We start from the raw sequence: 20,797 nt of genomic DNA, 5'->3' as shown, positions 1-20,797 counted from the left end.
AGAAACCTGCACTAAGATGTGGTAAACTCAGGACTTGCACTTCCTCATCATCTCAATAATATCTTAGTGGTGCTGACCCTAAAAGGAATTAAAAAGAATTGGATAGCATTGTGCACTGACTTAAGGAAGTGTGTGTGGAAACCCATTGTGTTATTTTTTTTGTTGTGTCTTTTTTTTTTACTACACATAGTAGAAAGTGAGCACATATCTCTATATCACCATGTGGCTTGAACCTTAAATGCTATATCAATAACCTGGTGGAATTATTAGGAGCTTGGACTGTGGTTTCGTAGTCCAGATCCATTCTTTTTAGGAATTGGAGCTTGGTGTAATTACTCGTGACCACTGCCTCAGTTTCCCCATTTGTAAATTGGCTAGTGTGATGATTAAATGAGCTAGTGCAGGTGCAACACTAAGAGAAAAGCCTGACTGATCACAATGCTCAATAGTACTATCACCCAGACACAGCTGCCCTGCCACTGGAGGAAGGCACACAGCTCAAGCCAAGCTTTCTCTCCACCCAGCAGTCCTGTACCTGCCCCCTCCTCCTCTTCAGCAGGAAGCCAAGTGGGAGCCCTAGACTGCTGGGCCACTTAGGCACAGAGCACCAAAAGAGGACTCTAGATGGGAGCAAAGGATCACCCTGGTCACCCTGAAACAGAACAGATCGCCCTGTAGACTACAGAAACAGAACTGCATCTATGCAGTGGGGAGGATGGGAAGCCATCTGTCCAAGTGCTGATCCAAAAGGCACCTCCAAAAAAGTTCAGTTGTTTCTAAAAATAGGAGGTGCTGTGGAAAAACTGACATAGAAAGTCAGAAAGAAAAGAGAGGGGAAATGCAGTTTGGCTTTACAAGCTTTCTCACAACTTAGAAGTCTATCCCTCTAGAACAGCAACAACAAACTGACAGGAGGTTGTTTTCCTATAGGATTTGTTTTTTAACCTCTTTGTGAAATGGGACCCAAGGCAGAGAGGGCCTGAGCTGCAGGAGCCTTGTTGGTGGAATCATCTTTAACCCCTTGAGGCCACCAAACATCAATTACCTGACTCTTCTCTAACGGGAGGACAGAGCCTCTTCCCTGAGATCATAGGCCCCTGACTTCTCCAGGGCCCATCAGTGATGAGGGGGTATTCGAGTGGGTTGGCAGCCCATGAGAACTTCTTTCTGGAAATCCCCAGGTCATACTTTTCCTTTCTAATATCTTTCCATGAGCTCAGAGTCCGAAACCACCCAACCTCAGGCTAACGTTCCTATGACCCTCCCACAACCCTGTATGACTTACTTGGTCAGCTGAAGGGAGGAGGAAAAATCTCCTACCCACAGATGGCTTTTCATTAACAAGCTATCTTTACTAATTTTTAAAAATGCATGGTTTAAATCGATATTAAAAGGACATGTTATGAAACTGACCTTTTATTCCAAGAGTCTACCTATACCTGATACCATTACCAAGAAAATGCCCCATCTTTGACCCAGTCCACAGTCATCAAGGTCAGACAGACAGGCACACACAGCATAGAGCCTATTGGAAGACTTTCTGCTCCTGTAGGACTCATGAGATATCCTCACACCAAGACATGAGACCTCACCAACCAGCTCTCCATGGGAAGGCTAAATGAATGATGGGTTGAAAATGGGATTTGAGATACTCCTACCTGCTCCCCAGGAGGATGGTTCTCAAAGTAAGCTGGCTTTAGGCACTGCTCCTACCCAAGCTGTAGCCCAGGGCTCAGCTGCACGAATACTGAAGCCCCTTGTGCAATACATAGAAACTCATGGCAAAGCAAGTGCTCCATGTTCCCATTCTGAAACTCTTCATCAGTTAAACGATTTTGGTTCATGCCTACAGTGTCTGTATCAGAATTAGATGCAAGTTCATATCAAATTTAGCACACAATTATAGACCTAATTAGTTTAAGTTTAGAGATTATGTAGAATTTTGTCACTAAACTAGTTGGAAAACCACTTGAAAGGTTGCAGTGACAACAAGCCAATTAAACAGGAAATTCCTGTAACCTTCAAAGGGGGAAAGATGAGAACAGAGACTGAGAGAGACTGAGAAGGTAAGTGCAGAAAATACTATCCAGAAGAGTGGGCAGGTTTATCCAACCGAAGGATATGGAAAAGGAAGAAGAGTAGGGGAGCAGAGAGTTATAAAAAAAAATGGGATGTTGGTTCAATAGGGGATAAATGATTTTTTTAAAAATTGCCTGTAATTTTTAACTGGCAATGCATTTTAGAATACATTAAACATTTATTTTAATTTCTTCTACTTACAGACTTCATATATCCCATGGCTTCTTTGAAGCATGATAGCAATGGATATAACAGCAACACTTACATAATAACATTCTGAAGTTTTAATATTGAAGACATTATCATTTGTGATCCTTCAAATAATGCCTATGTACATGTGAATATTATTCTATTTTTATAGGCAAGGAAACTGAGGAGTGAGGAAATAAAACCACATCCTTGCTCATGCAGGAACTATGAACTAAATTTGGACTTGGAACCAAAGTTCCTAGTCTCCAAGCAAATAAATGCTCTTTTCCAGCATATGTATCAGTGGAGCCTACCTAGAGAATTCTATCATTAGCTCTTTATTGCTAATGAAATGGGTAATACTTTTCTGAAGAATCTCAACAAATGAAAATCTTGACTTATTTCCCTTATGTTTTTTTTTTAACTTTTCCTTCACTTGACCTATATTAACACATTTTTAAAAAATTACAGATATGTAATTAAGTGGTGACATTTTTTGGGGAGGGGTGAAATATTCAGATAGGGTTTTAATTCTTGAAAAGAGTCATGATGAAAACTCTCCAAACCCTAAGTATTTGCACCCCAATCAAACTGCTTCTTGGAACATGAACATCAATATACCAATTAGCAGTTCATTAAATGAACTATGCTATTGAAAATTATAAAACATGCATGTGACAGTTAGAAAGCTTGCTAAATGTCCTCTCTCTCACAATTCAAATATTACTTAGACCAGTGATTAAAGCCAAGAACTGTTTCCAAAACATAGCTCACATCACGAACTGTCTTTAATTACCAAATTATCTATGCTATTGGCCATTATCAGACCCTGGGATTACTGGGCAATGGGGAAAAAAGAGTAATTCAGATTCCAGCACAAAGACCCCCTCCTCTCTCTTCCCAGTTAACACCAACAACTCTTTGGCCATAGGCAATTCTGAGTGCTTTGCATGACTTAATGTTGCTTTTAGCGCTCAGTGCCAGGAATACCTAGAAAATTATCTACTAATTATCCAGCATTATCTATGTCAGTTCATATCTAAAGAGCAGCTCATCTAATTACAAGCCCCTTTGCTATTTTCCTCTAAAGAGTGGTTTAACTGAGAATTTCTCCAAAAGGGTTTGCACTGAAGCTGGTAATTATGTGCTTTGCATTAGCTGTTCTCTCAGGTATCAACAGCAGATGATGCTTTCACAGTAGGTAAGCTGTAAGCAATAATTACATCTTGGCATTTGCTGTGTTTGCTTCTATTGGACAGTTAGTGAAAGGTGTGCTAACTTAGCCCTGACATTCTCTAGAGAACTGTGAACTCTCTCACCCTTTGGAAAAACTCATGGAATCTTCTATCATGCTGCCATAGTCAAAACCAGTCCTCCCTCAGCTTGTGTGTCTTGGACATGTTGGGAGTCAAATAAATCAAGTCTGATTTTGCAGTAGGCATCTAACCCTAGTCAGCATTTTGCTGAGGACTTGAAGACTTAAAAATATCAGTGATGAGGAGGTTGTATTGATGACTGAATGTATGGGCCATTTTACCAATTTAATATGAGCACGTAAAAATAGTACTTCATCACCTCTATGTGCTAGACAATTCTGATGTGACAGCTAATATTAGAAAGCATTTTGAATTACTAGGAAAAATAAGCCACAATTATTATTTTTAATATGAAAATTTTTATAAATCTAGAGAAAATTATAAGTATAGTTTAACTTATTTTTTTTCCTTGAAACATTTGAAAGGAACTTATAGACCCATGCTCCATCACTCATTGTGCATTTTCTACCAAAGATGGATACTCTCCCACATAATGGACTTTCAGCCATGGAGATCAGGAAGCCAACCCTGACACACTATTACCTTCTGATCCTCCATACTATTTAAGTTTCACAGATTGTCCCAATGCCTTTTAGAACAACAACAACAACAACAACAAAAATGTGCCTCTTTCAAAATATGGTGCTGCATTTAACTGTCATTTGTCAGTCTTTCCATGATTTTAATAAACTTGACACTTGTTAGTATTTAAGGCCATTTGCTTTGTAGAATGTCTTCCATGGTTTTATTCATTTTAGTTTGAGCCATATAAATATCCCTTTCTTCATCTGAATTCCAGTATTTGTTTACCTCTCTATGTATTCATAATCTGCTATGCATACTTTGTCTTGTAACTACACACTATTATCATTAGTTATTTTGATGATAAAATTCAGCTTGTAGTCCCTGTGGCCTTTGACTACATTTGTTCATTCTTTGAACATACATACTCCTGGTTTCTGCTACACAATGTGGTAGGCTCATCTTATATATTTCATCTTCCAACACTAGGGAGACAATAAATATCATGGAGAAGAAATTCAAAATCTAATGATAGTACATGACCAATGGTAATAACACCTTTAGCAATTATTGTGTCTAGAGCCCCCAAACTGACTAAATACCATTCACCACAAGCAAGGACCACTGTTACTTAGCCAAGAAGGCTAACCTCAAATATGTAGCTAGGTAAGTTCAAAGGGTCCAAGGAGAGATGGGGCCATGTCAAAAGGACACAACAACTTGATTGAGGGGCTCACAGTTAGTAACTTGTGGATTTTTGGTATCAACAGAAAAGTGGTAAGTGTAGTTGAGTATAAAATGTTAAAAAATTAAAAATCTTTAATCACACACACACACACACACACACACACACATGATAAAGAGAGAGGGGGGGGAAAAAAACAAACAAAAAAAACCCCTCAGTATTCACCATTTCAGGGGGCTATGACATCAACTCTGTATCCTGAATTATAGAAACTAATGTAAAGGGTTAACTCCCTCCTCAAAAGTAATAGTTGATAATCTAAGTTTTTGAGGAAAAGCTGTTCTTTACATAATAGTGTCATTTAATAAATGTAGAAGTAATAATATCATTAAAATCATTTAACACACACACACCCCAAATTGTTGATTCAGGGAAGCTTCACCAATGGATGTTAAATTCCTCAGATGAATGATTGTCACCACCTTAGCCAAGAGAGTAAATTTAGCATCACTAATAACACAGCAACCTGACATGAGGCACCTCCTGATGTGCTGAAATGTCAAGTGTGTAACATGACACATGGGTGTTCTTGCTAAAAATAATGGTTGTGGTATAGACCTAGCCTTCAGTTTATAGGAAATGTAAGAGTTAGAGAAACAAGTTAAATGATACCATGAGAAAACAATCAAATAAAACAGCATGTGAGACAGAAAAACATCATCATCTTGTTCTCTTCAAAAAGTCTCCTCAAAAATTGTGGGGGAAAATTGTAAAGGCTTAGGGAAAAGGGGACTATTCTTTGTTAAAAAGGACAAAGGAGCCGCAGCAATGAAATGAATGAACAGGCTTGGAATGTAAGTTTGATAAACCAGTTCTAAAATACTTCAAAATAATGGGAAAAGGTACACATGATTTAGGATAAACTGATATTAAGAAATCATTGTACATTTTCTCTGGTATGATAGTGGTATTCTTATGTATATGTTTACAAAAACATTGTCAATTGATTTACCAGTGTATTTATAAATATAGGTAAGGACATAATTAAGAGAGACAGAGATTGGAAAAGGAAACAGTAAATGGAAAAAATTATCAAAGTTTTAATTGTTGAATCTAAGTGATTACTTACTGCATTAGTCTCCTGCTTTTCCTGTAATTTTGAAAATGTTCATAATAAATATAAAAATTACATATTAAAACTACTTTTAGTTTAGAATTAAATTTTAGGTCTAATTATATATAGTTTTAAAACATTCCATATTACTGAGTCTTCTTTCCAGGCTTGTCTAAAAAAATCATCCAAAATTGAAATATCATTAGATTAAAAGTTTTTGCCTCTTTTTCCCAAATTATCTTTTAAACATTCAGTCATATAAAAATGATTTGTTGTCAATAAATAAATTTCTGTAAATAGGTTATGTATATATCATTGTCATATTTGACAATTCAATAATTTGCACTGCATTAAAGTAGAAAATTGCAAGTCCACCTATCTCCAAGATTTGCCCTTCTTTATCTTCAGGTACCTGATGCTCTTTGGCCCAGCTATTTATTCATCAATGTACATTCTACCTTTTTACACCTTTGACAAAATTTCTACCAAAAGAGTTGGCTCAAATTGTTGAATTGCATTGGATTCCTAGAATAAAAACAACTGTGTGTGTGTGTGTGTGTGTGTGTGTGTGTTCATGTGCATGTATGTATGTGTGTGTCATACTTCTGACACAAAGTGAATTTATTTCCAAATTCATGGCAGTGAATGACAAGAGACCTGGCAAGTTGGCCTGCCCACAGTCTTGAGGCCTGTGTTCCTTTTCTGCCTTTCCTTGGGGTCTCTAGTTATGGTCATGTAGCCAGAAACATTTACATTTTGTAGGTGAAGGCAGCTGAGATCCAGTGGAATAATGGAAGTGACATTAATAACATTAAATGTCATAACTCTTGACAACCTGATGCAAATGAGCACCTTACTAAGAAGCAAGAGAAAAAAGGCCCTGAATACACATTTCTTTAAAGTATATTCAGTCTTCAAAAAACTCTAGCCAAAGCAGAAGCCAGGCATCCAATTTTGGTGAGTTCACTACATTCCTCCGGGCACAAATTAGTCATCTTTTCTAACTGTAATCATCTTGGTGTATGATGGAGAGCAGTTGTGATATTTAGTACTATGCAAATATGCCTTTTATTTATGCCTTTCCACTGAGATTCCTCCTCCGTTTTTCCTTAATCTTTTATTTTCCTCTCAATGCTGGTGTGATTGACAGGCAGAGGGACACTAAACACCAACAGGCCTCCACTGTCTCTTTTCCTTTCCTCAGAAACATAACAAAGGTGCTTTCAGACCTCAATGAAGCAAGTCCTAGCATCCTTTCCTGTTGTCACAACAGATTTAGCAGAGCCTTCTGATGTGGTTTCCAGCTTTCTCATCTCCCTTGCCTTGTCAGAGGGTTGCCATCATTTAGAAAGGTACACAGTATTTTGAAAGGATTAGAGGATAAAACACAACTCAATCCTTTATAAAAGAGAGGCAGAGAGAGTGGGGAGGGAGAGAAGTGTCAGATATTACAAAGCAATTGGACAAGAATGACTCTCACAAAGAGAACCAGCCAACTGATAGCACTCCTGTTCCTGGGAGGCAAAAGGAGCAAAAGGTGGCATTTGACAAATATTTACTCCCACAGATGAAGCGTCTGGAGTGAAAGACTCATGAGTGGATTATGACTATGTTTAAAGTACAGCAAATAAGGCAGAACCAGGAAGTCGGTGGACACTGTCATTGCGCAGAATTTTTTTGTTCCCCCCCTCCCCCCCCAGCACAGGAGGGAAACAACATTTACTTCTGCACCACCTTTGTAATGAAATGAAAAAAATAAAATAAATACAAAGTCAAATAACCCCCATGAGTCCAAACCTGAATGAGTTTGGCCAGGAGCCTGCACAGAAAGACTCTGCTCCCTCTTTTTTGAATCCACAGAACCCCTGGAATGCAGTGTGACTAACCCTTTCTTTTAGAGGTGAGCAATCAGAAGCTCTGAGAGGCTTTGGTGACTTACCAACCAGCACACAGGTAGTTACTGTTGGAGGCCAAACCCAGGTTATTCTATGTTTCCCACCTCTCAGTCCCCTGTACTCTTAGTTCAACAATCCTGCTGCTCAAGACTTCCAGCCCTTCCAAAAATGCTCAGAGCACACACTCTCCCTTCTGTTCTTGCTCATAGCCACCAGCACAACAGAGTAATGCTTTATTTCTTCTCAGAATCATTATATACAAAGTAAGCCATGCATAAAAATTTCATGGGTAGTATAATATAAAATATTCACAAACCAGGAATCTAAACAGACATACATAACTTACTAAAGTAATAAGTAAAAGAATGAGAATAAACAAGTACTTTTTACAGAACATCCCAATCATGAAATATAGACAAAATTAGAAACATAAAATGTGAATATTGCTATAGACAAGATTCACTGGTGGATATTAAAATTAGAAGGAGAGATTTTAAGGAGGAAAGAAACATTGCATATTTTCTTTTTTAATTTCTTTATTAATTACAGTGTTACATATGTGTCCTCATTCCATTACTCCCCCAGCTCCCCCTCATGCCCTCTCCCTGCATTCGTTAGGCTTATATGCATGCATACAAGTCCTTTGGTTGATCACTTCCCCTAACCCCCATCCTCCCCTACCTTCCCTCTGAAGTTTAATGGTCTGATCAATGTTTCTTTGTCTCTGAATCTATTTTTGTTAATCAGTATATGATAATCATTATATTCCATAAATGAGCGAGAGCATGTGATATTTATCTTTCTCCTCCTGGCTTATTTCACTTAGCATATTGCTCTCCAAATTCATCCATGAACTTCCAACATATTTATTAGTTATTGTGGTCTTAACACATGTCCACAAGTTTTCTAATATTTCTCCTTCTGGGAGGTGAGACTTAGTTATTCTCTTGATTATTGGCTGAATTTAGTGACTTGCTTCGACCTGTATGAGTATGAAAAATGAGAATAGAAACTTTTCAGTGCAGAAATCTAGAAGACCATCCAAACCAAGAAAAAAGGAACATCACCTCTGTGAAATTCTCCCCCCAAACCCTCATTATCAGGCTAATAGAAAATGTCAGTGTATTAATTTGGTAGGACTGCTGTAAAAATATCATAAATGAGTCACTTAACCAACTGACATTTATTCTGGAGGCTAGAAATCTGACATCAAGGTTTTGGCAGGGCTGGTTTATCCTGAGGCCTCTCTCCTTGACCATCTTTCCTTGTGTCCTCACATGTTCTTTCTTCTATGTATCTGTTACTTTCTCTTAGAGTGTGAGTCTTACCTTTCTCAGGTCTGACTCACTGTCATACATGAATGAACCCTGTAGAGTTGTGGAAAAAGTCACTAATTTTGTAATTAAATCTCAGTTTTTATTAGGCTGTGTTCCTGCTATGACCCTCACACATGTTTCTTAGCCTTTTTTTTTTTTTGTCTCCCCTTAGGTTAGACTGAAATATTCTCAAGGATTAAGGGTAGGTAATTATCCTGCTGACTGTGGCTCTGGGAAAGTCTGTTTTGTTGATGACCAGACTCTTGTCATGGAAAACACCCTGGTCATGTTTCAGATTTGATATTTTCCTTCACTTGGGAATGTTTTCTCAGAAAACCTTGTGGAGTTCTAGGATGCAAAATCCATCATAGTATGGGGACCACTGAAAACTGGGTTTTCAGAAATTTTGAATACTTGAATCAGCTTCCAACAATTCATGAAAATGACTATTGAAATGTCCCTTCTACTTCATGGCTACAGCAACTTCCTTTCAATGTGAGCTGATATTGGCTATGAGTCTCTATCTGTCTCTGAAGATTTGAGGGTAGGAATTTGCTCTGGAACTTCAATTCTTTGAAGGATCTAAGGAAAGTCATTCCTTTTCAGTTAACTCCCAGTTCTTTATATTGTATATCAGGAGTGAAATCAAAGGGGACATGGTCCCAGGTATCTGTGACAATCTGGAAGTGCCTTGTGTAGTATCTAGGAGACATTGGGAAATGCTCAGCTTCATTCAGGAGTGATAAAGCTGGTTTACATATGAGAGGCAGCATCACATAAACAATTCTTACTTTTTGGGAATGAACAAATCCATGTCTGAGGCTTCTACATGGATATACAGCCCTGAAGACTAAACATTGAGCACTCAGGAGAAGGAGGGTCTGTGTCCAGGATCAAAAGGGATTGGGTTTAGACCTGGGAGTAATTACCATCAAATCAACAGAAAGGATAGGAGGTTGGGAGTGTTAAATACTGCAGAGAAATCAAGTGATGTAGGCTCAGAAAACTGTCCTTGGATTTGAACAAATCTTTTAAATTTAAATAGCAGTTTTATTTTTACCAAAATACCCAATATAGTAAATATGCTTATTTTGACAAGTGTTTGAGAAATGATGACATGAAAGTCTCATAGGTATAGAAAAGTGATGTTTAATACCAACTCAACTTGTTAATAATTCATTTTTACAATGCAAATCTGACCAGGCAGGGAAGTACAATAATACAAAAAAAACTATACATCAGAGACAGATATATCATAAACACACAGCAAATGTATAAGAAGTGTATGAAATAGACAGAAATAAAGTTTCAACTTGAATAGGAATGTGGATTGACACATTTAAGAGAAAACATGCAAATACAAAACTGAATAAAAGATGGAGAACAAGTGAGGAATTTTTCTTAAAATCTGAGTAAATAGAAACCTATTTTCCTCTTCTCATCAGACATTTGCAGGAGTTGCAAGGTAAAAATTTCTCCTCTCTTTGTCTCTTCCCTGATATGCCCATTTTAGGAATACCCAAAGGAAGATAAAGGACCTGAGATTTGATTATCTACCACATTTGGGGTCTCTTTGTGAGCAGTTTACTCCCATGGGATTTTACCAAAAATTGTTCAAGCTATCATTAAACTAGAAGTAACCAAGAATAAATTGTGAACTTGCCCATTGAACAAGAGAGCAACGTGAATGCCTCCAAAATTATGAAATGTTGATGTGCCTGACATAGACTTAACATGGATTTGGAAGTCTCTCTGCTTTAAAATAAATTAGGTGACAGTTCTGTCAGTTATTCAATTATAAGATCATTAAACAGAGTACCTGGCATGAATATTTAAAAGCTCAGACATGTATAAATATCTATCTAATATCTTCATTTTATACTTTCAAACATGATGCTCAGGGCAATATACTATAGCATTTTATGTTTATGTATTATTAAATGTCAAGACTAAGCAAGAACATTTACTTAAACTTAGACACAAATTGTTGAAGTTTATGGCCAAATTACAGTTTATATTTTTTATTGAGTTTAAATAACTCAAATATGACCTCTTGATGCTAGGACAAATGAAGACCATGTGTGATTATATGATGGAATCAAGTCAATGTGAAATTACTCACATTAGCACTTCCCCAAATACTAATTCACTGCTCCAATGAGACTTATGGAGACTTCCACTGTTCCTGTCATAAAGTTGAAAAGATTAAAAATTACAAATCTTTGCATATCAACCATTACAACCATTAAGACTGAAATGATACAAATCTGCCTGTTTTCTCAGGAAACAGGGACTTGTTCTTAAACCTTTCAATCAGGTGAGGCTTGTCTGACCTTTAGGGCAGAGTTCAGACTTTTGTAAACTAGCTGAAGAACTGGTTTGTCTATAGTCACTCAACAATTGGGGGATGTATTTTTCCCCCAGAGACCTGAAGAGGTAAAATTCCCTTCTTGCTTACAGAGTGCCTTGTTCCAAATAATGGAGACAGGGCAAGATAATTTAATTTAAAACAAAATAGAATGTAGACAAATGTGTGAATGTAGATTTGTCTGCCTTTAGTGGTCCAGACTATTTTATTTATAAGTATGTTTATAATTATGTTCGATTGTCCCTTCTTTTCTAGGGAAAGGAAACTACATTTTAATGTGGCTCCAAGTAAATTATGTGATTACTCCTTCAAGCCACCTGGAAGAAAGAGTGTGTGTAACACAGAAGATCACAGTGGAGAGAGCAACGTGTTACCTAAGCAACTAGGCTGTACAAGATGGAGGACTTAGTGGCAAGATCGCTAGCCTGGGGACATGGCAAGGGAGCTATTAAAATCACCTCTAGGGTTAGGAAGAAGATTCTGAAGTGGATGCATTGTCCAAAAGGAGGGCTGAAGGCAGGTGGGTTTACATTGTGCCTGGTGGCAGCAATTACTGAGTGGCAGCCTAGAGGGAGCCAGGGGCATCCATCAAAACCACAGCCACTCACTTCCTAAAACAAGTTGTAATGTCTGTTTATCATAGAGTTTAATTCCCCAATGAAGGGATCAAAGGCAACTATCAAAATAGAGCAAATTTTTTTGACACTAGGAAGTGAAGCAAGGGACTAACCTCTTCTCAATCTCATCTTTGTTAAAATAAACTCTCGCCTTAGCAGTTCATTCCAAATGTTAGTCAAACTTACACATTAGCACCAGTGTGCTGTGACTAAAGCCACAAAAGAAACAGTAGAGCATAAATGGAACAGCATTCCAGGTGACTTTCCTGGGAAAATAGCAATGGACACAATTGGTAAAGTGTAATCAACCTGCAGGGTGGATGGCATTTTGTTTTGTTTGTTGTTTTTTAATCAGTAGACACTATAATATCTGCATGTGTAAGGGAATGATTGCTGGGTTTTACCTAAAGCTAAAAGCTTTTTAGCAAGGTTATGGGATACACTTCACTCTTAATTTTTTAATTAAAATGTTGAGGTAGCACTGATAAATCACATTATATAAATTTCAGGTGTAAAATATTATAATTCAATATCTGTATAACATTGCATTTTTGCTACCAAAAGTCTAATATCTTTTAGTTACCATATATTTGACTCACTTGACCCACTTTCCCCTCCCACAGGCCCCCTTTCCCACCAGTCACCATCATTCTGTTATCTATGAGTATTTTTGTGTTTTATTATATCTTTAATATATGAGTTAATATGTTATTTTCTGTCTGACTTATTTCACTTAGCATAATATCTTCAAAATTTATCCATGTTGTAACAAATGACAATTTTTGTCTTTTTTTATGGCTAGGTAGTATTGCATTATATATATAGACCACATCTTCTTTATCCATTCATCCATTCATGAACACCTAGGTTGTTTCCATATCTTGACTATTGTAAATTATTAATGAAAACATAAATAACTAGGTGAAAGAAAAAAACAATAATTTTTAAAAATAACTTGCTGACGCAATAACTTGACTAAATAACCATTGAATACTAAACACACTCAATGAATTCTATCCTTACAAAGATAAACTAATAGATTCCACAGTAAGACTTGTGACTTAGGCAACCAAGATGCATTTATTGATTTTATGCAAGCATATTCTTCACATCTCCAGGACAGAGGTTTTGGCTGTTAACTATGTGCCCACAGACTCAGGACTCAGCCTTCAGAATTATTTAAACACGTTCTTCTCAGTGCTAAAAGGTTTTTTTTTCCCTCTCCATAAAATTGAGATAAGCAACAGAACCAAGAACTCTAGGAAAGTTAGTTATACCTGACAAAGATCTTGCTACTGAGTACATCTGTTATGATAATGTTAACAGAGAAAGTTGAGCCTGTCATTTCCATGTGTGTGTGTGTGTGTGTGTAAGGTAGGAAAATTATCAGTCTTTTCCCCCATATTGCTACTGGGCCATAACTTTGTGTTATAAGCCTGCCATCATAGATAATAAAGAGTTAATTTGCAAATTGACCCTCACACCCTTAGAAGATGGCTATTTACAACCAGGATGTCAGGGGGGTTAGTGAGGGACAACCAAATGACTGAACAGAAGGCTGCCTGGGGTGTCCAGGCTGGCAGGGGGGCAGTAAGAGGCAACCAGGCTGGCAGGGGGACAGTTAGGGTGACTAGGCTGGCAGGAAGGGGGGGCAGTTAGGGTGACTAGGCTGGCAGGAGGGGCAGTAGGGGTGACCTGGCCAGCAGCAGGGGGAAGTTAGGGGCAACCAGGCCAGCAGGGGAGAGGCAGTTTGGGGCTATCAGGCTGTGAGGGGTGATCAGGCAGGCAGGCAGGCAGGCAGGTGAGCAATTAGGAGCCATCAGTCCCAGATTATGAGATGGATGTCCGTCCCCCAAGGGGTCCTGTATTGGAGAGGGTTCAGGCTGGGCTGAGGGGACTCCCTCCCTCCCCCGTGCATGAATTTTGTGCACTAGGCCTCTAGAATAGATATAATTAATAGATAGAGTGTTTAGTATAGGTTATATTTCAAAAGAGAAAAACACTTATCAAAGGATAATGGGTAATGAACCAAACTATTTAGCAAATACTTTATTATATTTAAGTAAAATTCTCATTTTGAAGGAGTTTAAATCTTGTACGGTATATTTCTTTTGGTAGAGGTGTGTTGTTTTTTTAAATTTCTGTGAGAACAGTTTTTCCTTATACTTGCCATCTTTTTTAATAATTGGAGAATGCCCAAGAATCATCATTAAATATTAAAAGGTGAGGGGAGCCATATGGTCACCTCTGAGGGATTTCAAGATCTTGATGGCACTCCATCTGCATCAGTAACAATTTAGTCATTACACCAAGGACATGGAGAGATTCAGAAGTGGACTTTGTGGGAGGAAGCTCATGTCTGATGTGGCAAAATGCCATGCACTCTATGCTCTGATCCCCTTCTCTCAGCTGAGTGCCCTTGGGCCTACCTAAACTTATTAGACACATTGTTAAGACAAGTCAGAAATACACCTAGTACTACATGATTTGTTTTGTTTTTTAAAAGCGATTTTTGCAAAATGATATAATCTGATTTACAAAACAGACATTAAGAAAGTGTTTGCTCCTGAAAGGCATGGAACATCCTATTTCAACATCATTCAGTGGTTGCACAAAGCTTTCTCTTAGATATTGTGATTGAAAGGTGTTATAGCATACATGGATTTTATTATTACTGTTATATTAAATACCAAAAAGCCATCCTTTGAATTAAGGTATATCAGAAGTGGGTAAAAGAAGTCTGCTATTGATGTCTACTTCTATACATTAATGCTCCTGTGGCCTACTCCCTAACTCAGGATCTCATTGTATCATGCTATTGAAATGCACCTGAAGTCCATACCTTTAATCAAGTGAGTCTCATGAGCAGTGGAAATGATAATAATTACATTTACATCTTAGAAAATTTAACTCGGTGTATAAATTACTTTATATCATTCCTAACTACAATCTGAGTTTAGCAAAACCACTGATGGTCAAGGGTTTGTGTGATTATGCATGCCCTGTGTTGTCCCTCTTCATAGTTTCCTTGGTTCTCTGGAGTAACTTGGAGCTAAAAACATTCAGAAGTGGAAGGTGGTGTTTTCCCCTGGCTCAGTATAGCTAGGGAATTAGAAGCATTTCATTTCCCAGTGCTCCCTTCTCCCACCTTAGGATCCCTTCTCAATCCTACCTGCAAGTTACCAAATGCACACCATGATTAGTCATAATATTCATTCTACATACATGAAACATCTCATAATACTAGCCCAGGCCATTGAGGAAAGTTGTGCATAACTAAAAAGGTTGACTAAAAAAATAAAAAGTCACGCACAGTTATTATAGGATGGTTAAAAATCTTCCTTTGTGTCTTGTTATCTCATTCCTTCTGAAAGCCCTGTGTTTTCCTCTTTTAGTATCTTTGGTAGCTGCAGTTTCATCTTTTTACTCAGTTTTTGCCTTGGAATATATCATCATCCTTTTGGGTCCCTGTCCTCAGTTACTAGACAATTAAACCCATAAATTAATGTTCAACACTGTATATAATTATGAGAGGCCACCACTGTGGAAAAGAGAAAAAAGTCTTGTTATGGCAAAATTTTCCAGGATTGTTTGCTTATTTGCGCCAGGAGTTGAAGAAAATGTTTCCTTCAGATGATATTTTGATGGAAACATAGAAAAAAAAACTAACACTGATCAGCTTAATTAAAAACAAACAAACAAACAAAAAACCCAGGATATCTATGTCTTAAAAGAAACAAACTAGTATATATTATGGAATCCAAGGAAGGTTGAACTACCAAGATATTTAATGGATATTAATCCAGAAATACCAAAGTTACTAGGAAAATTCTTGGTAGACCACTACATTTAATATCATTTGGTTACAACAAATACCAGTTTCTTTTTTTAAATAAAAAATTCCTAGAAACAGAATCTAATAAGTTTGAGGCAAAAGTTCACCTTAATCAAAGAGCATAAGGTTGTTTAGACATATAGCCCTGCTAATGAATCATTCCAAATAGAAATCAATTGGGGATTGATGTGAGCTAAGAAATCTACAAAATAGGTCCCACCTCCTCTTCCTATCATAGAAGTGGCTATGCAGAATTTGCTTTGTACATATCTGCCTTTCCTCAAAAAAGGAGGAATTGTATTTACTATACAAGAACATTTATATATTGACATCCTAACCCCTACCGCCTTATACATGAGATTTTATTTGGAGATAGGTTCTTTATAGAAATAATCAAGTTAATATGACATTATTAGGGTGGGTGCCAATCTAATAGCATTGATTTCTCTACAAAAAGGGGAAATTTAGGCACAGACATTGACATGCACAGAGGTAAGATCATATGAAGACACAGGAAGAAGATAGCCATCTACAAGTAAAAGAAAGAGGCCTGGAAAAGAAATAAACCTGCCAACATCTTGCTCTCAAGCTTCTGACCTTAACTGTCAGAAAATAAATTTCTGTCTTTTATCCCATTCAATTTGTGCTACTTTGTTATGGGACTCCTAGAAAAGTAGCACAGATACTCATGGACAACATTGGGCTCTCAATTCAGAACAATCCGTTGTTAAACACACTTGAGCCTTTTTCTCTAGAATGGAAATAATTTTCCTGAGGTCACCCCAGGGATGAAACCAATCTCCTGAATGTTCACCTAATAGATGTTTTGCTAAGTACAAGGTCATGGTTATTAGTTAATCATTTACACAACAATCACATTTTCCAAGTTGACTAGTTATGCCAGAGTACAGCAAAATTAATAGATTTGTAAATATTAACTTAAAATATTGGATAAATAATTCTTGTCTCAGAAATAGCATTTCTGATTTAAATGGTGATATGCATTATTACTCTTCAGCTAGATCTCAAAGGATTTGGCCAAGTGATCATTGCACATTCACTTCCTCAAATGTGTCCCATAATTCATGATGTCTTCCTGGGGACTTGCCTTCTCTACTCTATAGGGAACTATGCTGGCTTGATTTCTAGCAATATCTTTAAGTAGGTCATTAAGAAAAACATTTATAGGACGCAGAGGTCAATTCTGGGCCTTTCCCCTTCCAGTTAAATTAGAAAGAGAAACAGTTCTGAAATTTATCTACTGTGCTGTGACATTTGCTTTTAAGATATTCAGTACACTTTTCAAAATTACAGATACTAAGGCAAACACAATACATTATGTCCTGGGTATACTTGGCATTTTAGAATTACACATTGGCTACTTAATTTTCTTATTTTATGTTTGAAGTGAAGCAATACATTAGGAAACAAATGTTTTTCTGTTGTTATTGTTCTTGAGATAACCAGTGAGCTAGGTTAAAATTTCCAGAGCTCATACATCTAAGAAGGTTTTATGCAGGTTTAGATTTTGTGACCTGAGGGATTATGCCACCATGAAGTTATTGTTGAAATTCTTATTATGAACATTTTCTTTTGAATTTTCCTCATTTGATAACAACCAAGTACACAATTCTGATTCTTATCAATAGCTGTGTCTAAGCAGCCAGGGTTACAACAAAGAAGCTGGTATATTGATTGAGCCTCCACTGATGGACCCATCAAATTGTTTCACCCCACATTCCTCCATCTGGTTTTGGACAAGAATGTTTTAGAGAGTGATTTGGAAATGATACAATATTTATTTATTCAACTATTTATTTAGCAAACTTACATTTAATTAATAAAGATCAAATGCTAAGTTAATAGTTACAAAAGGAATTAGCTTTGGATAGTCTATAGTAGGGGTGTCGAACTCAATCAGAGAAGGGGCCAAAATCTAAAATCCAGCCTAAATCGCGGGCCGAATGGTTTACTGAACAGTCATAAACTGTCATTGTGATGGAAATGCAGCGGAGTGCAGTGATGACAGTGCGGTGCGGGCCACCTTGCAAGGCCTGGCGGGACGGATTTGGCCCGCGGGCCTTGTGTTTGACACATGTGGTCTATAGAAATAGAATAAGGACAAATTTGCTGGTAAGCCTAGAATTTGTATTTCATTTTTAACAACACCTCTGTTGTCCACAGAAGTTGAATTCATGTGGCAATCAAAGGTGCTTAGTGTAATCCAGAGACATAATAATTTATACCAGGTAAAAGGCAAACACTAGGAATACAGTAGATGATGCAGTCTCGGTGTATTTCAGAGCAAATAGAGCAAAGAAGATGATGAAGTAGGCATCAGTGATCACTATAGGAGGAATTGCAAAACTCTAGGACATGGATGTGACACCAGTTGTGTTAATGAAACTTGCTAGAACAAGAGCTATGCTTTTTAGAGAAGCATGCTAGTCCAGAAGGGATAATATGGATACACTAAAGTTTTAAATCTTTATTAGTGGTAAGAAAGCAATAATGGACTATTTAGAAAAGTTGTTTGATAGCATATATATCAATGTAAATGATTTTGTAGTATCTTTATGATGTCTTTATAAGAGTACTAAGTAAGTCATCTCTCTATAATCTATCGATTTTGTGGCCTTCTTTGGTTAAAATGTGGGTAGATGTTGAGTTGGATAATTCCACAAATATAATAAGAGGGTATAGTTTTATTGTTCACAGAGTGAGGCTTTGTATTGGAGAAGGGGTAAGATAGGCTGCCAAGTTAGTCCAAAAATGGGTAGAGAGAGCCAGGTGGAGAAAATGGCATAGCTAGAGAGTCGAACCAGATTGATAGTTTGGTTTGTTTGTATAGTTGAATATTTCTCTCATAAGAGCTTTTTTGTTGACTTTTCTAGAAGAGGAAAAGAGAGAAGGGTGAAAATGGAAGGCTGTCAGTGGTTAAGCATCTAAAATGGAGACAGACTTTTTACTACAGTCTAACAATGGTGTTCCAATGAATCAGAATTGACCTTCCACAAATTTTTAAGAGTGTCCCACAGTTATTAAGCCCCATTTGAAATTCTGTGTTCCTACCTCTACCATTTGGACCAGAAACCAAAGACTTAGAAAGTTAGTCTGTGCAATGTAGTCCCAGTCTCTGGCATGGTCATCTGGAATCCACAATGAATGGAGAGTATAAGCCTGTGTTCTTAGAGAAACTTTAACACAGAGGAAGAAACTGAATAAAGTTATAGTTAAAATAGATAAACTTTAAATACCCTGACCTTTTTTCTGTCAAAATATTGATATATCACTAATTAGAGAAAGATAATGACAACATTCTAAAATGCAGTAACACTGGGTTTAATGCTGATGGGAAGAGGCACACTAGAAATTACCCAGAATTTTCACCTTTCAAAAAATAGTGCCACAAGAGAAGACATGAAAATAGCAGTAATTCCAGCAAATAATAATAGAAATATAAATAGCACAGATGATTTATATATAAGCAAAACCAACACAACCCAACAGCTAACTGAACTTCCAAAGAGCAATGATAAAATATCTTTATAATAAAGTTCTCAGTTGGAAGATAGATGGATCTTTAAAGAAATGAAATAAAACCTTAGCTCTTCCTGAAATGCTATTATTTATCGTGATAGTTAGAGCAGAAATATATAAATTTAAGGATATAATACATAAATGATGGAGAGGATATATTGAAAACATATTGTAAGTGTTAATTAGATATGGCTCACATTTTTAAAATAAAAACATTTAATAATAAATTCACATTTTACTTGTAAAATGAATAATACATGGTGGACTCACATTTACAATCTGTAGGCTTCAAAATAGCCCTCAAACTATTTTGGGGGAATGTAATGAAAAGGAGGTGGAAGAGTTATAATTAAGACACAGTAATTGGATTTTAAAGTCTAGTGTCCCAGTTGTATAGTAAATGAAAATGATCAAATTGGCCATTAAGTATTTTTATTTTATGACTTAGCCACAAATGGCCTCCAGTAAACTTCGGCCTAAGTAAAATAGTTGTGTGATTTCCAAACCTCAAGCATCCCCCACTGGTTCTGTGATAAAGATGCCACTGTTCGTTCAGCTCCTAGCTGGAAAGGCCCACCTCTAGATATTAGATTTGTTGATCAAATGAGACCATGTTTCAAGGACTGAACCTAATTCCAAACCATGGAGTAAACCCAAACAGTCCATGAGTGAAGAAGAAACCACAGGTAACAATACATAGTCTTCTATTTTTAGCTAAAGTTTAAACTGAGATATTCCCAGATGTGTTTTTTTTTTCCCCAGTGAACCCAGTGAAATTTGGTATGACTGTCCCTGAACAAATGCAAATAGAGTGTGTGAAAGTACCCTTTACTACCCTTTTACTTATAATTCTCAGTGATATGGATTTATTTTAAGTGCTGTATGATTTATTAGATTGTTGTGCAAAATAGATAAAAATCAATATAAGAAAAATAAATGGCCACAAAAGAGCTTATGTGTGTCTAAAGCCATTATAGAGGGAATTTGTTGACTTTATCTCAACAGCAAAATGCTGTTTTCCTCCACGCTTCTATAAACTTTGTCTTTAACATAACACTTAATGAAAAAGAAGAAAGAAAAATAGTAAATTTGATTTTAACAAGGAAAACTCTTCTAAAAGTAAAAACTATTTAATCTGGTCAAACTGAAATTTACCTTTTGTAAAATGTTCATTTTATTTAGGGATAAATGGATAAATGTGGATTCATATCCACTTATAAGAACTAATACAGAGAAATAATCTTTACCCAGTTTCCTCCAATAGTAGCATCTGCAAAATTACAGTAAATATTGCAACCAGAATATGACATTGATAGTCAAA

This window comes from Pipistrellus kuhlii, unplaced genomic scaffold (assembly GCF_014108245.1).
Source record: "Pipistrellus kuhlii isolate mPipKuh1 unplaced genomic scaffold, mPipKuh1.p scaffold_m20_p_4, whole genome shotgun sequence".
In the NCBI taxonomy this organism is placed as follows: domain Eukaryota; kingdom Metazoa; phylum Chordata; class Mammalia; order Chiroptera; family Vespertilionidae; genus Pipistrellus; species Pipistrellus kuhlii.
The sequence above is the reverse complement of the archived record's forward strand: the minus strand, read 5'-3'. Positions refer to the sequence as shown.